The 19,147-nt window shown below is 33.9% G+C and overlaps 1 protein-coding gene across 1 annotated transcript in view; it reads left to right on the forward strand.

The window, feature by feature from the left end:
• Nucleotides 1-19,147, forward strand: part of HTR2C (5-hydroxytryptamine receptor 2C) — a 443,326-nt gene that overhangs the window by 41,904 nt on the left and 382,275 nt on the right. Inside the window, exon 2 of the mRNA XM_036917246.2 lies at nucleotides 2,508-2,569. The gene's annotated coding sequence lies outside the window, so the exon portion shown is untranslated. The remainder of the gene's footprint in view (nucleotides 1-2,507; nucleotides 2,570-19,147) is intronic.

Consider the following 19,147-nt stretch of genomic DNA (forward strand, 5'->3'; position numbering starts at 1 on the left):
TGTTCAGGGGAATCTCTCTTATCTATCTAGAGTCACTAGCATGTAAAGGAGAAAAATCTACCAAAGTCATGTAGGAATTTTAAAAGAGCAGTTCGGTAAGATGGATAGAAACTTGAAATTAGAGTGTGTTGATAATAAAATATATGTAATATTCAGGTATAAAGATCTAGGAGAAAAAGACTAAGAAAGTGTGTGATAGATGCAAAATATTAATATAATGAATATCATGGTTGTGGGGGAGGGTCAAAGCAAGTGGGGCTAAAGGGAGAGAGAAATTGAAAAAAGATGTAATTACATCTGGGGTATTACAATAAAATTAACTAAAATTTTAGAAATGCCAAAACATATGTTTTCAGTTGATGTCTTGAATAAAAAGTTAAGTTATCATATTGTTTTTTTATTATAATTATAAGATATCTCAATCCTACCCCAAGGGATGGGGAGCACAGTAAATAAATCAATCCTTCATGAATAGATGCCATCCATGATCATTATTTTAGCTCACATTGTTCTGTCTGCAATACCCATAGTTAACCGCAAGGGGGCTGTAATTCCATTGGCAGCAGTTCTCTGGCCAAAAACGTTTTATTCTCTGCAGGGATACTTGTGCAGTTAGTTAAATTAATTCGGAGCTACAGCAGGTAGAATGAGTAATTACTGTAAATTGAAACGATTTCATGTGTTATTGTAATGCTATGTATAATTCTTATTGTACAAATGACTTGGTCACCCACTTCTCTACCAAGCAATGTGTCCTATCATTGCTCAAAGGTAGCTATTAATTTTGTACCTCTTGTTCTTGAAACATACTAGGTAGATCCAGTTTTACATCCCTTTCATGAAGAATTAATTTTATTTATTATAGATCTTCTACCATTCCAGTAAAATAGAGGTTTAATGTGATCATGTGTTCTCACATACTTATTTCAATAAATCTTTGTATTATTTGGAACTGTAAGAGACAAGAAAATGCTAGTTCAAATTTACAGCATTAAGTGTATCTTCTGAAATTTAAAATAACAAAGCTTGTACCTAAACTGTTTTTTCACTAATTTGAAGTCAGAACTAGTTTTTATTTATTGTTATAAAGAATGAAAAATATAAAAATTTGTTGGTATAGTCTATCGTATCTTGGATGATTAAAGGGGTAGTAACCACATTAAATTATTTAAGTTGTGGCTTTAAAATGTATCACATAAATATTTTATACTATGCTTCCAACATGTTAACTTACACTGATAAGTTTATGAGCTAATAAAATATTTTAATGTGTTCAAATAATACGATAATTAGCACTTTCTGTGTTTTTCTCATAAGTCTAATCATCTTTAGATCACTCTATTTTACTTACTTGGATGAATGGAAGAATTACTTTTGTTGGAGGGGGGAACTTTTCCCCTACCTTCTTGGGTTCTATTACTGGGGGCTGCAAATTAAACTGACAAAGGAGAGATTAATGGGAGAAAAAGGTTTATTTCATATGTACATGAAGCCAACAAAGAAAGCAGCTAGCTTGTTTAATGGTTCAAGTTAAAGGCTTTTATACCTAATTTAGTAGAGAAAATAGAGGGGTGAGGACTGTTCCTATGGGAAAAACAAATAGGTTTCTTTAGGAAAGACAAATGCATTTTCAGGAGAACAGAGAGGAGATAGGTTTGTGATTATGTTTGTCTATACAGGTTTGAAAAATGGGCTTACCATCATCTTCAGAGCCATAAAATTGTCCTGGAGAGGATATTTATGGTAGCCTCATTTTCCAGAAGTTGCTGCTTTTTAGTCAGATAGGGGAAGCTCCAAGGAGGCTTTTTCTGCATCTGTTGAATCTCAAAATGTCTTCAATTTAAAATAATCTTTATACCAACTCTGGGGTTCCAAGTGGATTCCCACAGCTTTTTATTTTAAGGAAATCTCTGTAGTTAAACCTTTTTGATCATGTTTATGTGCTTTGGGAAACTTTTTGCGCTTAAAATATATTAAATTAACATTGTTAAACCAAATTGATCTGTCCTGCAAAAATGTAGTTAGCTAATGTTTGTTCTAATTTTGTTTTCACATCTCAAAATAAATACTGTCAATTGATACTTTGAAAATAATTGATACTGAAACAGTGATTTCTCAAGTGTTATTTCCTCTTCCCACTTCTAGTATCATTTTAATGACTATGAGTTAAATACCATTTAAGTACTCCTGGTCTGTAATAATTTTATGCGAAATAATATTTCAACTTAATATTTGATTTAGAATTTTGTTAATTCATTTATAATACTTAACTGACATTTAATTTCCTCTTTAACTGAAGGACTGATATTAACATATCCGCTAAACTAATGTTTAGCTTTTTTAAAAATTCATTTTATATAAATGGGACTGTCATTCTTCTGACACTTCAGGATATCAGTCACATTACATTTCAGATATGCGTTATGTGTGAATAATGTAAATAATTATTCTGAATAGCACCTTACATATAGAGTTCTTATTGCATTTTTCTAAATGTTTGCTTTTAGGGTTATCAACCAATATCCATGAGCATCTGTAGGCCAACCATCGCTGTCCCTCAAAAATAATGGTAAGTATACCCATAAGCATGCCTCCGAACTCTTAATTTACAATAATATATAACGATTATATTTAGTGGATTCCTATTATTTTGCTAATGTAGACCTAATTCTGAACTAGTAAAACATTTGCCATTAATGACTTACAACATCTGAAGAATATTATCTAATCGGTAAATGACATTTTAATGCAACCTGAAAAAAGAAATCTCAGCCTATTATTATGTTACCAAATGTTGTGTTAAACAGACACCCTTGCAAAGTGTTTAACCACCACCCCGACTTTATGCTAAATAAATCTAAAATAAAATAGCATAAATAAGAACAATTAGGTTAGTGAAGACAAAATATAAATGTTCCATTTTCTCCTTCAGAAACAAGTCTTATAACCAAGACTGGGCTGTAGGAAATTCAGCTATTGTTTTCCTATTACAAATTTCTGAAAATCTCTTCAAAATACTCTTGATGGATGGACGTAAAAATCTCAGGAGGAATAGGAAGGGAGACTGAAAACTTTGTTTCCCAAAAGGGAGTATCAAGTTATAAATGCTGAAAAACGTTGACCTGGAGAATGGACAAACCCATGCCCCATAGGCTTCCTGGTACGATATTACAAGTTAGGCAAGGTGGGTCAAAATTGGATCCCTTATTTTGAGCTCCAGACTGCACAGGGAATTCCCAATTAAATTTCTGATTGTTCTCAGAATCATACACACATTTAATATCACAACTTATCTTTAGAATGATAGTGTTAGAGGAAGAACTGATATAATTGTAGAGGTAAACTCACTTAGACTATAAAATGTTCATGTACCCCTTTAGTATATACAATTAATATATACTTATATAAATGAAAATTAAATAATACAAAAACAAATTGGAAAATGGAAGTCTATCAAAATCAGGGCAGTTAGGGATGGAATAGGGCTGGGAATGTCTGCTGAACACCTTACTAAAGATCAAAAATAAAAGAAGAGTTATTTTACATCAAGACAGTTGCATCAAAATGGCTGCATTAAAATGTACTCTAGTGAGAATGGCCATCTTGAAATTGTCCTACTTTGTTATTTAATAATTCATCATTTAAGATGATGATAATGGTTGTACTTCCTTTGTTTAATACGTATCGAAAAAGTTTTTCATGCTATAGGCAGCTTTATATAGAGGAAAAAATGAAATTCAAAAAGTGTAAAATACAGAAAGTTAAAGAACTCCAGTAGCTCTCCTGAGAGGGCACAGGAAATCACTCACTGTGAATCTATGAAGATCCACGTTTGACTGTGATGTTTTCACTGAGTTGGAATAGGTTAACGTGGACAAGCAGGTAAATTTACACTCTCAAGCTTCAAACAGTGCTCGCTCAAGGCCATGTCACATTATCAATGGAATTGTAAGCCCTGTCTGTAAAGAACAAGGTAAGGTTAGCCTTAGTAGAATGTGGCTTAAGCCAATTTCGTCTTTAGTATCTCCCTTTCAGCACTATTTTTATCCTCACCATATTGTCATAACGAACGCTCCATGCTCTTTTCCCAGGCCTCTTTTGTACACACAGGCCTGTTGACATCTTGCTCTTATCCAGCTGTTAGTTGGGGATTTTGATACACAAATTCATCCCAGGGTGGCAATACCTAACAAGTTCTACCCCATCCAGAGAGAAGCATGTTTTAACCTTGAAAATACGCCTTCAACAATTGACTTCCTTGATGAGCTGAAAGAGAAAGTATGTCCCAAATCTCATCCAAGTGGGTGTGTAAGGTTGTTGCCTACTTCACTTCTTCTAAAGGCTGGCCTTGTCAGGGCATGTTAGTGACATGATAAATGTATGTACAGCATACTTAATGTAAAAGGATAGAGATTGGTTATTTATGATAAATAATTTTGTTAATGTATTAAATGTGTTCATTCTCCTTGTATATAGAAAAGTATCAAGAGTTTTATGATAATGTATATATATCCACAACCTGATATTCTTCACGTTTTTGAAATATGGATCCCTGGTGATTTCTGTGGCTATTTTAAGCTATCTAAGATTCTATTGATCTTAAAAAATAAAAGTCAGTTGACCTGATTTGTTTCCAGCTTTCATTTGAACTTAGTAATACCTTCCCTAAAGCCTTACTTATATTATCTATGTTATGTGAGATATATATATCATAGTCAAGGTAATAATTTAGGTAATGTATTCAATGTCTCCTGTGAAAATGATCAATTGGACAACTGTGCTTCTTCTGATCTGGACAAGGTTTGTAGTATCAGTAAGTATTAAAGGTAACATTATCTTTTTTTTGTCAAACCACATCAGCATTAAAGTTTCTTCACACAAAGCGCTACTATAAAGAAATGTTGTACCTACACTGGGCTCTACAATGTCATAACAGGATTTATACTTGTCACACTCTTGACACGTACATTAACAATCAAGAATTTTATCTTTTTTTCTTTTTATGTTTTATTTAAATGGCTTTGCATTGCTTCAAATAAATACAAGCTCACTTAGAAGAAATTTTTTTTCAGTAGTTCTCTGATATATAACTGAGTAATTATTGCAGAGTTCTTTAGGTTACTAAATTAGTTTAATTAAAACAGACTATAACAAAAATCAAATTACCTACATTAATAGACAGTTGTATAATTTCACTTTGCAGTGTATTGTGGTTATTTGTTTAAGTCACAAATATTTTAGTTTGTCTTCAATTAGATAAAATAACTAAATACATTTTATTGCTCTTTAACTTTTCATTCAGTTAAAGTACATAATACTTAATCAGAACTCATGGAAGGTATACAAAACTGAGTATTATGCAACAGAATATAGATTTAATTGATGTATACTTTTAATGAACATACCACAAATACATGATTTGATTTTTATATCTTATTAGCATCTTTTCCTTAGTTTAGTATTAGTAACTAACATGTAATATGTATTTGACAATATATTCAATAATTAATTCAAAAATAACTGTTCGACTGGTAATGATAAAATAAAATAGCACTTGGAGAAAAGAGGTATTCAGTCATGCATGCTTTTTTTTAAATTAATAAATATACACACTTAAAGCATAGGAAAACTTGAGGCTTTATAGGTTAATTCCACATTCCTCACAGTTTTTACTTTTATGAGTATTCCCAAAATTGAAGTGGTTCTTTATAATAATCAGTTGAACTCAAAAACATAGTATTAACTATGTGCTTAAAGAAATATTTCCTGATTTTACAGAGAAGGCAAATAGTGACTCTGTGGCATCTTACTACACTGATGGACAGTGACTGCAGTGGCGTATGGGGGGGACACAGTAATATGGGTGAATGTAGTAACCACATTGTTTTTCATGTGAAACCTTCATAAGAGTGTTTATCAATAATACCTTAATAAAAGAAAAAGGGAATGAGGGCTGGCGGGGAACAGAAAATAAAAGTCAAGAGATTTCTGGTTTTAGCAGCTCATTGATTTAGCTTATTTAGATCATTTCTTTAGTTAAGTGATCAAAATGTTTACTATGACTCATGAATGTGGTTAATTTGAAACCAACATATTATTAATGTCTGTCTAATTAAACCTAAGAGCTTAATTCACAAGCAGCTGACATGTAAGGGGACCAATACCTCAAAGCCACCGGAAGGCAACCTATTCCCTAGTGGAGAGCAGACATACTTGGTAGAAACACAGCAAAGCCAACAAGGCATAATAAAGGTCCTAATGACTATTCACCAAGACAGTAGTCTTTCTACCTCTGGGTGCTAAGATTTTTCAGTATTTTCAAAAAATTATATAATAAAAATATTTGAATAAAAGAAGAGGGAAAAGAGTATATAGATTCATCTGATCTTCAGAGAGGAACATTAGCTTTATTCCTCTTCCCTCATAATCTTGCTTCTCTCTTTCTTATTTGACCAAAAAAAAACAAACTGTTACAAGCCACTGGTTGGAAAACTGTACCTTCTTCAGCACTCCCAGTATACCAAAACTGTGAAGAGCAGCGACAACAGGGACTCCTACTGAACACATTTCCTTGACCTGGAAAGATCCCCCTTTTTGGACAAAAGTTAGCTAAAATTTCCTGATACAGCTTATACAATTCCTTATATTTATTTTTCTTTTTAATTAAGATATCATTGATATACAATCTTACAAAGGTTTCACATGAGCAACTCCTTATATTTCTTATACAATTTTCTTAGATATAAAAGGATTGTTTCACAGTATGCTCCTCTCTGATGCTATTAAGTAGATCAGCCTTTCACCTGCTAGAATGAGAAAATGTATTGAGGGGAGTTGTACAAGTAGATTATCTATTAATACAATAAACAAAGATATAAATGGACACATGAAAAAAAAAGAAATATTTGCTGATTTTAATAATCTGAGTGAACTGTTAGCTTGAAAAACTATATACCATACATATTTTTCACTCTGAGTAGCCTGAGCCAAAACCCAAAAAGGCTGACAACATAGTTAGAATGCACACGTTCTAAGATATTTCAACTTTTCAAAATAAGTGAAAGTTACTTTATTTTGGAAAGGTAAGCAGCCAAGCAGTTTCAAAATAGAGCCACATGTCCGTCCATGCATACTAGATAATAACAGCAAAATAAATTTATGTCTGTTTTTTGTTTTTGCATATATGCCTCTCAAAAATATGCTTGCACTTTTAAATTGCACATTTTCAAAACATTTATGTCTTCTTAAATATAAAATATGGGTATAACTAAAGCAACTACAAGTAAATTAATGTTTGTCATATAGGAGAACATCATGATCAAGGAGTTTATGATATAAATAATGTTGATTTTTCATTTCACTCTTTAAAAATATTTGTCTTTAATTAGGCTTGGGGTTGATTAATGATTGTGCATTGAGTCCCCTATACAGAATTTTATTGTTGTTAACAACCATTTGATCAATAAATATGAGAGATGCCCTCTCAAAAAAATATATATATATTTGTCTTTAGTACATATTGCTCTAATTCTTAAAATAGCATGTATCTTTCAAACATAACATATTTTAATGGCACAGAAGTGCTTACCTATTGTGTGAAATGAATATTTGCATATTTCTATCATATCATATTTCTATTGCATTTTACTCTTATTTAAAAATTATTTCCCACCACCAAATTAAACATATGATCCAGATAAGTAGTAAATTATGTATGTGAGCTTGCTAGCAATCACTTTCTGAAATAGTCCCTCTTTGTACATCTAGGTACAGTTGTTCATTTAGCTTTCTTGTCTTTTTTTTTTTTTTGAGAGGGCATCTCTCATATTTATTGATCAAATGGTTGTTAACAACAATAAAATTCTGTATAGGGGACTCAATACTCAACCCCAAGCCTGTATCTCAACAGTCTCCAATCTTCTGAAGCATAACGAACAAGTTCTTACATGGTGAACAAGTTCTTACATAGTGAATAAGTTCTTACATGGTGAACAGTGCAAGGGCAGTCATATCACAGAAACTTTCGGTTTTGATCACGCATCATGAACTATAAACAATCAAGTCAGATATGATTATTTGTTTGATTTTTATACTTGATTTATATGTGAATCCCACATTTCTCCCTTATTATTATTATATTATTATTTTAAATAAAATGCTGAAGTGGTAGGTAGATGCAAGATAAAGGTAGAAAACATAATTTAGTGCTGTAAGAGGGCAAATGTAGATAATCAGGTCTGTGCCTATAGACTAAGTATTAATCCAAGCTAGACAAGGGCAACAAAACACCCACGGATACAGAAGATTTCTCTCAAAACAGGGGGGGTGATGTTCTAAGCTTCCCCTCTGTTGGTCCCCAATTTCTCTCCTGATGGCCCCCCTGCGACTGTGCCTGTCTTAGGTTGTTCCTCCCTTGAGGAATCTTGCCTGTCTCTGGCTAACCAGTCATCTTCTGGGGCCATACAGGGAAATGTAAAGTTGGTAAGTGAGAGAGAAGCAATGCTCTTTCAAAAGGTTAGCTTTTTACTTCTTTGCAGATTTATGCCCTGTGGCTTCTATGCCCAGCATTTGTCTTGAGGTATCTTTACTACTTGGAAGAATTGTGATACTCGGTAATTTTCGATATGAGGCACTAATTCTTCTAAAGGGTTGTAATTAGGAAGGAAGAAGAAAAGCTATAGAAGTAGCAGACGGAAGTAAACATGGAAAGATTGATTATTTCTTTGACATATCTTTTTTTTTTTTTTGAGAGGGCATCTCTCATATTTATTGATCATATGGTTGTTAACAACAATAAAATTCTGTATAGGGAACTCAATGCACAATCATTAATCAACCCCAAGCCTAATTCTCAACAGTCTCCAATCTTCTGAAGCATAACGAACAAGTTTTTACATGGTGAACAAGTTCTTACATAGTGAATAAGTTCTTACATGGTGAACAGTGCAAGGGTAGTCATCACAGAAACTTTCAGTTTTGATCACGCATCATGAACTATAAACAATCAGGTCAAATATGATTATTCGTTTGATTTTTATACTTGATTTATATGTGAGTCCCACATTTCTATCTTATTATTATTTTTATTTTTATTTTTAATAAAATGCTGAAGTGGTAGGTAGATGCAAGATAAAGGTAGAAAACATAGTTTAGTGCTGTAAGAGCGCAAATGTAGATGATCAGGTCTGTGCCTATAGACTAAGTATTAATCCAAGCTAGACAAGAGCAACAAAACATCCACGGATGCAGAAGATTTCTCTCAAAACAGGGAGGGTGAGGTTCTAAGTCTCACCTCTGTTGATCCCCAATTTCTCACCTGATGGCACCCCTGCAACTGTGCCTCTCTAAGGTTGTTCCTCCCTTGAGGAATCTTACCCGTCTCTGGCTAACCAGTCATCTTCCGGGCCATACAGGGAAATGTAAAGTTGGTAAGTGAGAGAGAAGCAATGCTCTTTCAAAAGTTTAGCGTTTTACTTCTTTGCAGATTTATGCCCTGTGGCTTCTATGCCCAGCATTTGTCTTGAGGTATCTTTATCACTTGGATGAATTATGATACTCGGTAATTTTGATATGAGGCACGAATTCTACTTAAGGGTTGTAATTAGGAAGGAAGAAGAAAAGCTATAGAAGTAGCAGACAGAAGAAAACATGGGAAGATTGATTATTTCTTTGACATATCTTCTTGTAGTGTAACATAAGCATGTATAGGTTTTAAACTACTAATTAAATTGCGTGCACACATTAACATAATAGGAATACAGCTACATAACCAAAGCAGACCTACAATTACCAGCCATATCCAGTGAAACCAAGAAAACCAGTTAGGTACCCTAGGTATTTGTTAAAACTTATCAATGATATGATGGATATTGTCTAACTGAATTTGAATAGTTTGAGAAAAGTCAGACAAATTAAAACAACACATTCCTGGGAAGTGTTCACATCCCATGTGTTCTTTTAACAGTAGATAGTCTATAGTCGCACGATTTTGGAGCACTGCAACTTGCACTTCTCCTAATTCTTGGTTGAGTTCCGACAGTATAGATCCAGTCAAATTTGTTGTTTTACTGTATGCACAGGCCAGCTTAGATATCTCCTTCTTCATTCCAATGGCAAGTCCAGGAACCAGTGAGATGACTGCAGCTACAACTGCAGCAGCTCCAGGATCTTTGTTGAAGTTTTTTGATGTTCATCTTCTGGAATGACTCTTCCAGAGGATGTTGATGTTGGAAGTTCTTCTTCATATCGTATCTTAATTCGTTTTCTGTGTAGCCAAATTAGGCTTTGGTCCTCTGTATAAACACAAACAAACCCTTTGCCCACACTTTGATATGACCTTTATACCTCATTTAGCTTTCTTAAAACCAAATTGCTTTATTTGTATCTTTAGAGATACTATTTAATACTAAACTAATAAAAAGATACTAATAAAATATGAAAATTGAATCATATATCTGTGGTATGTTCATTAAAAGTGTACATCAATTAAAATCTATATATAGCTAATTGCCATTCCATAGAGTATTCTCATTGACTTCATAGGGTTTTAATTATCTAAGAACATCGGTTGTAAGTGTCTTTGCATCATTGGTAATGACACTGTCATTTAGATGGCTGGATTAGGCAAGATACTATCAGTCATCCTTGAACATCTTCCTATCCGTTATACCCCTTAACCAAATTCATCACTATTTCCTGTCAGTTTAGCTCTTAAATATCTTCACTCCATTTCTACCATCATTCTACCAGCACTTTCCATTATCTCTTGTCTGAAAACTTGGACAGCCTTCTTCCTAATCTCCCCAATTGCACATTTGCACTACAGAATCTAGTCTCACAATTATTAACTGCTCTGAGAATAAATACCAAAATCTTTATCATGGTTTGTGAGAGATAACACCTGATCTGGCCCCTGTCTTCCTTTTCAGTATTATATTTTCCTCTTTCCTCTCACCCGCCTCATGAATGCTTTAGCTACACTGTCTGCTTTCAGTTCATTGAAAACTGAAAATGTTCTCTCTGTTGTTGTGAATACTTACATTTCCCACTGCTCCTAACACATCACCAGTTAACTCCTACTAAGCCTTCAAAAGCACAATCTAAAGATATTTCTTCTGGATACAGGGAAGCCATACTGCCCACCCTACCCTCTTAAATTGAGGTGAGCTTTGTCTGTTAAATACCCTCATTGATTACACTGTGTAATTTATGTTTGTGATTAGTTGGAGAATACTATCTCCTCTACCAGATGTGAACTCCATGAGATGAAGACAGTATTTGCTTTGCTTAGTGTTGTATTCTCAGATCTAGAATAGTGCCTAACATATAATTCAGTAAATATTCATTGACTGAATAACTTAATGAACAAATAGGTGTTATCTATTAAAAAGTCAATCATGCGATTTTCTGAAATGGTTAATCTGTGGTCGTTCAATTGAAGAGAATATTTTTTTCTCTCTCTTTGTCTCAGTAGCTAGCTGTAAATATTGCAACCTGGTGAAAAATTAGAAGCCTCAGTTACTAGGACCTTAAGATAGGGTTGCATGTGTGGCACCAACTAACTGTGACAACAGTAAAAATATTGCCATGATTTAAAATGTAACATTAGCTATACAAGCAGCTGACATCTATTAATGCCTAATACCACATTTGAATTGTTGATCAGTCCAACAGGGATTTTGAATAGGTCTCTCTCACCCTGTTTCATGCACCAAGAGCTTCATATTCACATTTTAAGAAATCAAATAACCCAATCATAAAACACTGCTATGCATTATTAAATAAGTAAATTCAAATCTGTGACAAATGAATTCTAGCATAACTGTAAAGTAGGATTATTGCTAATGGGTCTTACATTTTACACTAAAGAATAGAATATATACATATATATATACACACACACATACTGAAAATAATATGAATATTTCATTGAATATATGAATTATATATTAATATAATTGAAATGTGATGTTACTAAATGAATACATTACTAAGTGATATGATTCTTAGTTCATATTTCCTCCTGACTAAGCTTTCTTATTTCTGCCTTAATTTCATCTTGTACTTTATTTTTATTCCACCGAATTGTACTTTGCTACTTTGCAGTGACCTAAATCTATCTTAAATTACATATATCTACCATAAATCATACATTCTGATATCCTAGTCATGTTTTAATTTTTTCATTTGTTAAAATATTGACAAGCAATTTGAAGGCAGCTTGATGATTGCTAGAGCAATGTTTCTCAGACCTTATTGTGGACAGAATCATCTGGGAATCCTGTTAAGCTGTAGGTTCTAATTCAGTAGGTCCAGAAAGGAGCCAGAAGGGCTGCATTTCTGCCAATCCCTCAGGTGATGTTGATGGTGCTGGTCCATGAGTTATACTTGCAGGGATCAACAAACCTTTTCTGTAAAGGGTGAGAGAATAAATATTGTTGATACTGTGGACCCTATAGTCTCTTGCAACTACTTAGCTCTGCTGTTGTAGCATGAAATCAGCCATAGGTGACTTATTTAATAGGTGTGGCTGCGTTCCAATAAAACTTTACAAACACTGAAATTTGAATTTCATACAGTTTTCACTTAGTTTGATCTATTACTCATCTTTTGATCTTTTCCCCAACCATATAAAAATGTAAACTCCATTCTTAGCTCACGGGCCATACAAAATCAGCCTTTAGTTTGCCAAGCACTCTGCTAGAGTATAAAGTACCAATGGACAACTTTGCCAGAGACTGGAGGTGAGTGGTGGGACAAGCTCTGTAGGGAAGATTGTGGTTGAGCTAGCACTTGAAGAAGTAAGGCTTCTTTGGACAGGGAACTTGGAAGTAGTGAAATACAGAGGCATAGGCAAGCAACACCATTAGTATTTTCTAAACTGAAGCACAGGAGTGTGGCATGAGAGCAATAAGCTCTTCTGAACTGAGAAGGCTCAAAGGAAATGGGGATCCCATATATGCATATTTAATTTTCAAATTTTAATGATTAGTGCTGTCAGGTGAGTATGCAGAATGAGAAGGTGGGGGAGGGATGCTATTAAGTTCCACATTGTAGAATTTCCAGAGGACTGGTCTGCTGAGAGAGAAAGAGAATAGAAATGATTGAGGAAACCAGTAAAAATGACATTTGAAAGGTCAGAACTCTCTGCAAGTGATAGCAGATTGTTCTCATGTGAAAGCTTTGCAGAAGCATATCAGTAATCAGGGTTTGCAAATTCACTGATGAAAAGGGAAATGCGTATCACAAAGCCAGACAGAGCAAGTCCGTCAAGCTTTTGTCCATTGTTACAAAGCACACAGCCGACTATAAAAGGAAGCTAAGAACTGAGGATCGAAGATTTAAAAAATGGTCTCTACAAACGCCTCAGCATCTGTCTGGCTTTGCTAATAAGCTGCAGAGTAGACATACATGCTGAGAGGTAAAGTGAGCATGTTTCTATTGTTTCTCTGGAAATAGCAGTGGAGTGACATGATGAATATTACAGAACACCCCAGAGTTGGGAATTAGGAAAGATGGAATATCTAGTACAAAATTAACTCAATCCCAGTACTTTTTGGAACACTTCCTGTAATTCCCTTTCTATTTCCCATCTCCTCCTTCCCAAAAGAACTTTGTCCACTTGTTTTGGAGCCATGGTTCATTGGAATGGCTAGAAGTGAATTAAGATTTGCTGAGAAATTACCATGCACAAGGGACTGCAAGAATTAATTTAAATTCCCCCAAAATCTAATAAATGGGGAATTAATTTACCCAGATCTTTTTTTTTTACCCACTTATTTACACAGCTCTCCCCCCAAATGGGGAGTGCATCCACCAGTAGCTGTGGCTTAGTCATACCCGGTGGTGAGAAAATGGAGGCAGAGCCGAAGAAGAGTTTCCACTTTTTGGCAATAGAAGGAAAGCTAAAATTTTTGTTAGAAATTTTTAAGTGACTTAAAATCCTGACTAACCATGATAGAAAGACAACATGGTTTAATTAATGGAAGTTAGGATGAATAGCAAGTGTAGACATAGGAAGTTACACATTTTTTTAACATTCACAGGACCTGTGACCAGGTTTCCCATCAAATGAGAGATTTTATATATAATTATAGTATAAATTCTCATTTATTGAACATCTACTCAAGGCAGAGCAATCTGCTGAAAATTATACAAATTATTCCATATAACTTTCACAATATTCCAATGAAAGTGGATATTACCCATACTTGACATATGAGGCCTAGAGGGCTTAAGTGATTTATCCAAGGTCCCCTGAGGGACTTTGCCTAAGAAAAACTATTATATAAATCTGGTAATATTAAATACCTAGCACATACCAGATGCTAACCAGTTTAGCTATTGTTGTTTTCTTGCTATTATTGTCATTAGTATTATTGCTATTTACTGAATTCCTCTAAGTCTTACTTACCTCAACCATAACATGGAAGTCAGTATAATATAAATTTTTCAGAGGGATTGCATGAAACAACCCACTTCAAGTTTCCAGCATATAGAAGCTACTTAGTACATGTCAAAAACCTATAAATTTTCTCTTGAAGGATGTCAAATAAGACAGTAGACATTGATACTTCTAATTATTTAATCGCATGCCCCTGGGTGATGAGCATCACAGTTTATCTTCAGGAAACAATGTTTAACTAGAAAATGACTTTGGTTTAAGTGCTTAGAATCAGGAGGTTCAGAGGGTTTATGGATGAAATAGTCAGCACATACTTCAAACTTTTTGACGGTTTTTCTCCTGCCCCATCCACTATTTCCTATAGTTTGTTTCTCTAAGGACTTAAATATATATTTAAGTATTTATCTAGTTCACAAAATAGTATTATTCATAATCCTATGAAAATAGTATAATTCACTCATTTGTGCCCCAGTAGAAAAGTTGTCTTTTAATAGTTGAAGCACTGCTGATTGATATTTCAAAGCTACTTGATAAATGCATTAAAAGAATATTGGATGAAAGAGTGAATGAATGACTCATTTCCATTATTATTTGTTATTTTTATATCTTTACATTTCTGCAAAGAAAGCTTTCTTTAAATTGGTTATATACTTATCTCTGCAAATTCCTTTTAACAAAACACATCATGTTCCCCTAGATGGAACAGCACAAATGAATTAGTCTTTATTACACTTTATTTTTTTAATTATATTTAAAATTGATTTTGGTACTTGATGTACTAACATTTAAGTGCAGCACACCTTCCTTATATTATTTGCTCCTTGGTACTTTTCTCCATTTAATATTCACTTTAATGAGTTTTGGCACTTCTCATGCCTTTAAAGGGTAAGTGGAATTTCCAGTTTACAAACAGATCTTTGTTATTGGCTAACAGTAACCTCTGATTCTAAAAGGAAAAAGATATCATGAGCAAGTGCCTCTAGCATCCTTAAAAAACCTGATATTTCAGTGTCTTCTCCAAAGTTGTCAAATGAAAGATAGGAAGTACATTTTTAAAAAGAGTGATTCTATGTGAAAAAAATGTTTGAGAGCTTATCATTGAAAAGATAGCTCAGAAAGCTATAAGGTCATTGAGGGAAATCAAAGAAAGATTCATTTGTGTTATAATAAGGTATAAAAAGTGGATTTGAGTTCAACAGTGAAGGCAGAGTTGAATGTCGAATGTGGAGAGGGCAAGAGGAAGAGCCCTGGGGGAGGGGGCAGGGGTTTGTCACAGGAAGCTTGGAAAACAATGAGCACTGAATGAGGCAGGGTTGATGGGGGCTGTGACCTTACTAGGTTATACTCAGTAGTGAGATAGGGTAGTAGATAAGGTGAGAGCAGCACAGAAAAGATAGTAAGAGGAAGATGCTGATTAAGGAGTTTTGCTCATTTTTATAGTAGTTCTTCCAAAGAGAAATTCCTGTAAGTACTTAGAAATACGGGAATGGATCTCATCTTTGTCTCACAATTCTGATGCGTGTCCAAGTTCAATTATTACACCTGTAACACACATCCCCTACCACCAGGTGGCTACAGAGTCATGTCATGCTATAGTTATCCAGGTAGTTTTCCAGTGTTTGGGACTCTGGTGTGGTAAAAGTTTTTCCAAGTAACAACTTTCCAAATTTGGTCATCTATTTAATATTCTATGTCCTGTCTGCACAGCCTTTCAGTAAACGTTGAATTAAATTAATCACTTCTCAATATTCATAAGCTCAGGGAATTGATTTCTATGTTAAATTCCCAAGGGAGGTACCAGAGCAAATGACATGGAAGGAACAAATATGGTTTGTATCAAGTTTCTATGTACCCTATGTTATAATCCATAATTTGTTCCCAGACAACTTTCTTTAATGTCATTGCTATCCAACACTGAATTTCTGTCATTTAAAAATAATTTTCCTTCCTCTTCCATAATTGATTAGTTTAGATTCCCTATGACAGAGTTATAGCTGGGAGAAGGAACAATCACTGAATTAAAGGAAGAGGAAATGATAGAGAGACTCTCTAAAGCCTCAGGGCAAGGTCAGTGACAATTTGGATAGTAAGAGTTGGCAGAAACAGATCCAGCAGCTATGCCTTCATTATTCTTTATGATATCATGTTCCAGAGAGCATAAAAGTTCTCAGTGTATTTTTTGGGGAAATTATATAAATCCAAGATCATTATTTTTAATTCTTCACATTACTAGGTAATGCATTAAGTTTGCATCAGAATGTAAAATGATGTAACCTAGTTTTTAAAAAGCAAAACACTACCCCTGTCACAGGAAAAAGATGCTGTTTCTTGTTCTAAATTATTCAGAAGTTTTCACTCAATTTTCTGTAAACTTCTGACTATAGAAGAATCCCAAACTAATTGCTGTTGGTGGTACATTATCTTTCTCCCTTCTATTTGTGTCTGACAGTTATGATAAAGAATAAGTGGACTAAGGTATCTGGGTAACATACCTTTGAATACCAAAAAAAATATGAAGAACTCTTATGTGATCAGCTGTATGGCAAGAATTATGGAAGTTGCAGATAACTATTGGCCAAGATCTCTGACCTCTCCCATTGCCCATAGTCTTATTGGTGAGATAAGATTACTTAATATGAAACAAAGAAAAAGGAAAAATGTTCCAAAGAGCGAAACACTGAGCCCTGAGCAATGAGGAGTACACAGGTACAAAGAGGGGAGGAGGAATCAGTGAAGCCCACATTTCAGCGGGAGAGCCTTCAGATAAAGGGCTTATAAATTGGGATGAATTGAACATGTATTTGCCATCACTATCTCTTCCATCTTGTTAAGCAGTATAGTTTTTTTAAGCAGCCATCTTTTTATGCCCTATCCAGGCACTCACGCAAGTACCTTCAATATGATAGGTACTCCGTAAATATTTGCTGGTTGATCAATTAAGTTTTTGAGAAAGATATAACAAATGCAAGCAAAAGAGAGATTTTGTTGTTCTGTCAAATGTATAGTTATCTTGAGAAAAAGTTTGCATTGACCATGGATAGAGTACCTTATCATTACATCATAGTGCCAATCTGAAAGTAAAGCTTATAGATCTGCTGCTTTACAAGTGCAGTGCCAGGTTACTTACCTTCATAACATTGAAGAATGAAGGTATAAATCTGAATACCTATTGGATTCTCAAAACTATTTTATTTCATTGGTGTGCATCAATTAGTCATGACTTATAATATCAAGATTTTATAAGAGTAGTAGTTAGCTTTTTGGCAGAAATCGTTCTCTATTGCTTGGCATATCCAAAAATTGATACAGATACTTAAATAGTGTGAGTTGGCTCTCCTTTTAGGAGCAGTGTTTAACGAGTATCTATCTTACGACTAAGAAAAGCAGGTTTTTTTTGTCTGCATATCTATATATAAGGGACTTTTGTTTGTTTAGGTATGCTCCTCTCAAATTTCACTCTTCATGAAAACAAAAGTCATTGAATGATACTGTAGGAGTGTTACACAAGTACATAATTTTACTGGGACATAGTTAGGTATAATTAGAATAGTGGCACATCACCAAAGATAGAGTTAGAATGACAGCCATTGATAAAAACCTTGACTAAATTTCTTACATGTGAATTATCTCTACTGCAACATGGCATTTTGATGAATATGCATATTGAAAGTAATACTATAATTTAGAATTAAGGCTGTTGCAAGCACACTTGCATATAAAACAATTACTCCGGGAAGGAGCAACAGCTTTGCAAAGCTGTGGAATAATGAACATGTATTTCTCTGAATGATGAATCAAATGGACCACAGCTTCACTGATGAATGGTCTTCTAAAAGTTGTAAACTATTAAAACCCATAATTAATAAGCAATTTATTGCATGTCATTTTCCCTCTTTTTGTATTTACATCTATCAAATAGTCCGCATATTCAAAAGGGTATCTATATTCTAACTGATTAACGAAGAGTTTGGAAATAGGTCTCCTTTATTGGAAAAACAGAAAGAAGGGTTAATTTGTATTTTTCCCTTCAAGTCGACATTATTTTAGAATTTCAGGTAGGAAGATACATTCTTTTATAGTCACAGATAAACCTATATATGCACTTTAATTTTTGGAGTGCACTTTTTTCCTACTCTTAAATCGAGTACTGTTGGCTTTTATTTATTTTTGTCATCTTCTTTTTTTAGAACCTTTAGCCTAGAATATCATTTATAGTTATTTTGCTGAGGAAGTTCAGGTATTTTATTCCATTTTGTTTCAGTTGTCTAGGAAAATTTCTAAACCTCAGCTTTAATAATGAAATTTCCTCATCTAGGGAGGACAGGAAAGAAAGACATGGAACATTTTATACCTTTGTATTGATAAAATTTTAGAAATTTGAAGAACCAAGCTTTTGAGACAATGTAAATCAACTAGATCTTTTATGCATTGCTGGTGGAAATATTTATTTACACAACTACTTAGAAATAAAAACCTAGGCATTAGCTCCTAAAAATTGAGTATGCATAATGTATGTACAATGTGTTGTTTTAATTTTTAATTGATTAATTAATTATATCAGTGGAGACATATTTGGTGAGATGATAATGGTGATTGACATATCAGGGCTTATAATTAATCCAGTTCTATAAACTTAAGGCCAGGTTATTCTTAGAATTCCAGGATAGCTGAGCACCCCAGGGGGCATCATTTGGAAAGGTGACATAACAGGCCAGGGCAAAACTAGGATATAGAGAAAGGCTT

The sequence above is a fragment of the Manis pentadactyla genome, chromosome X (genome assembly GCF_030020395.1).
Source record: "Manis pentadactyla isolate mManPen7 chromosome X, mManPen7.hap1, whole genome shotgun sequence".
NCBI lineage: Eukaryota > Metazoa > Chordata > Mammalia > Pholidota > Manidae > Manis > Manis pentadactyla.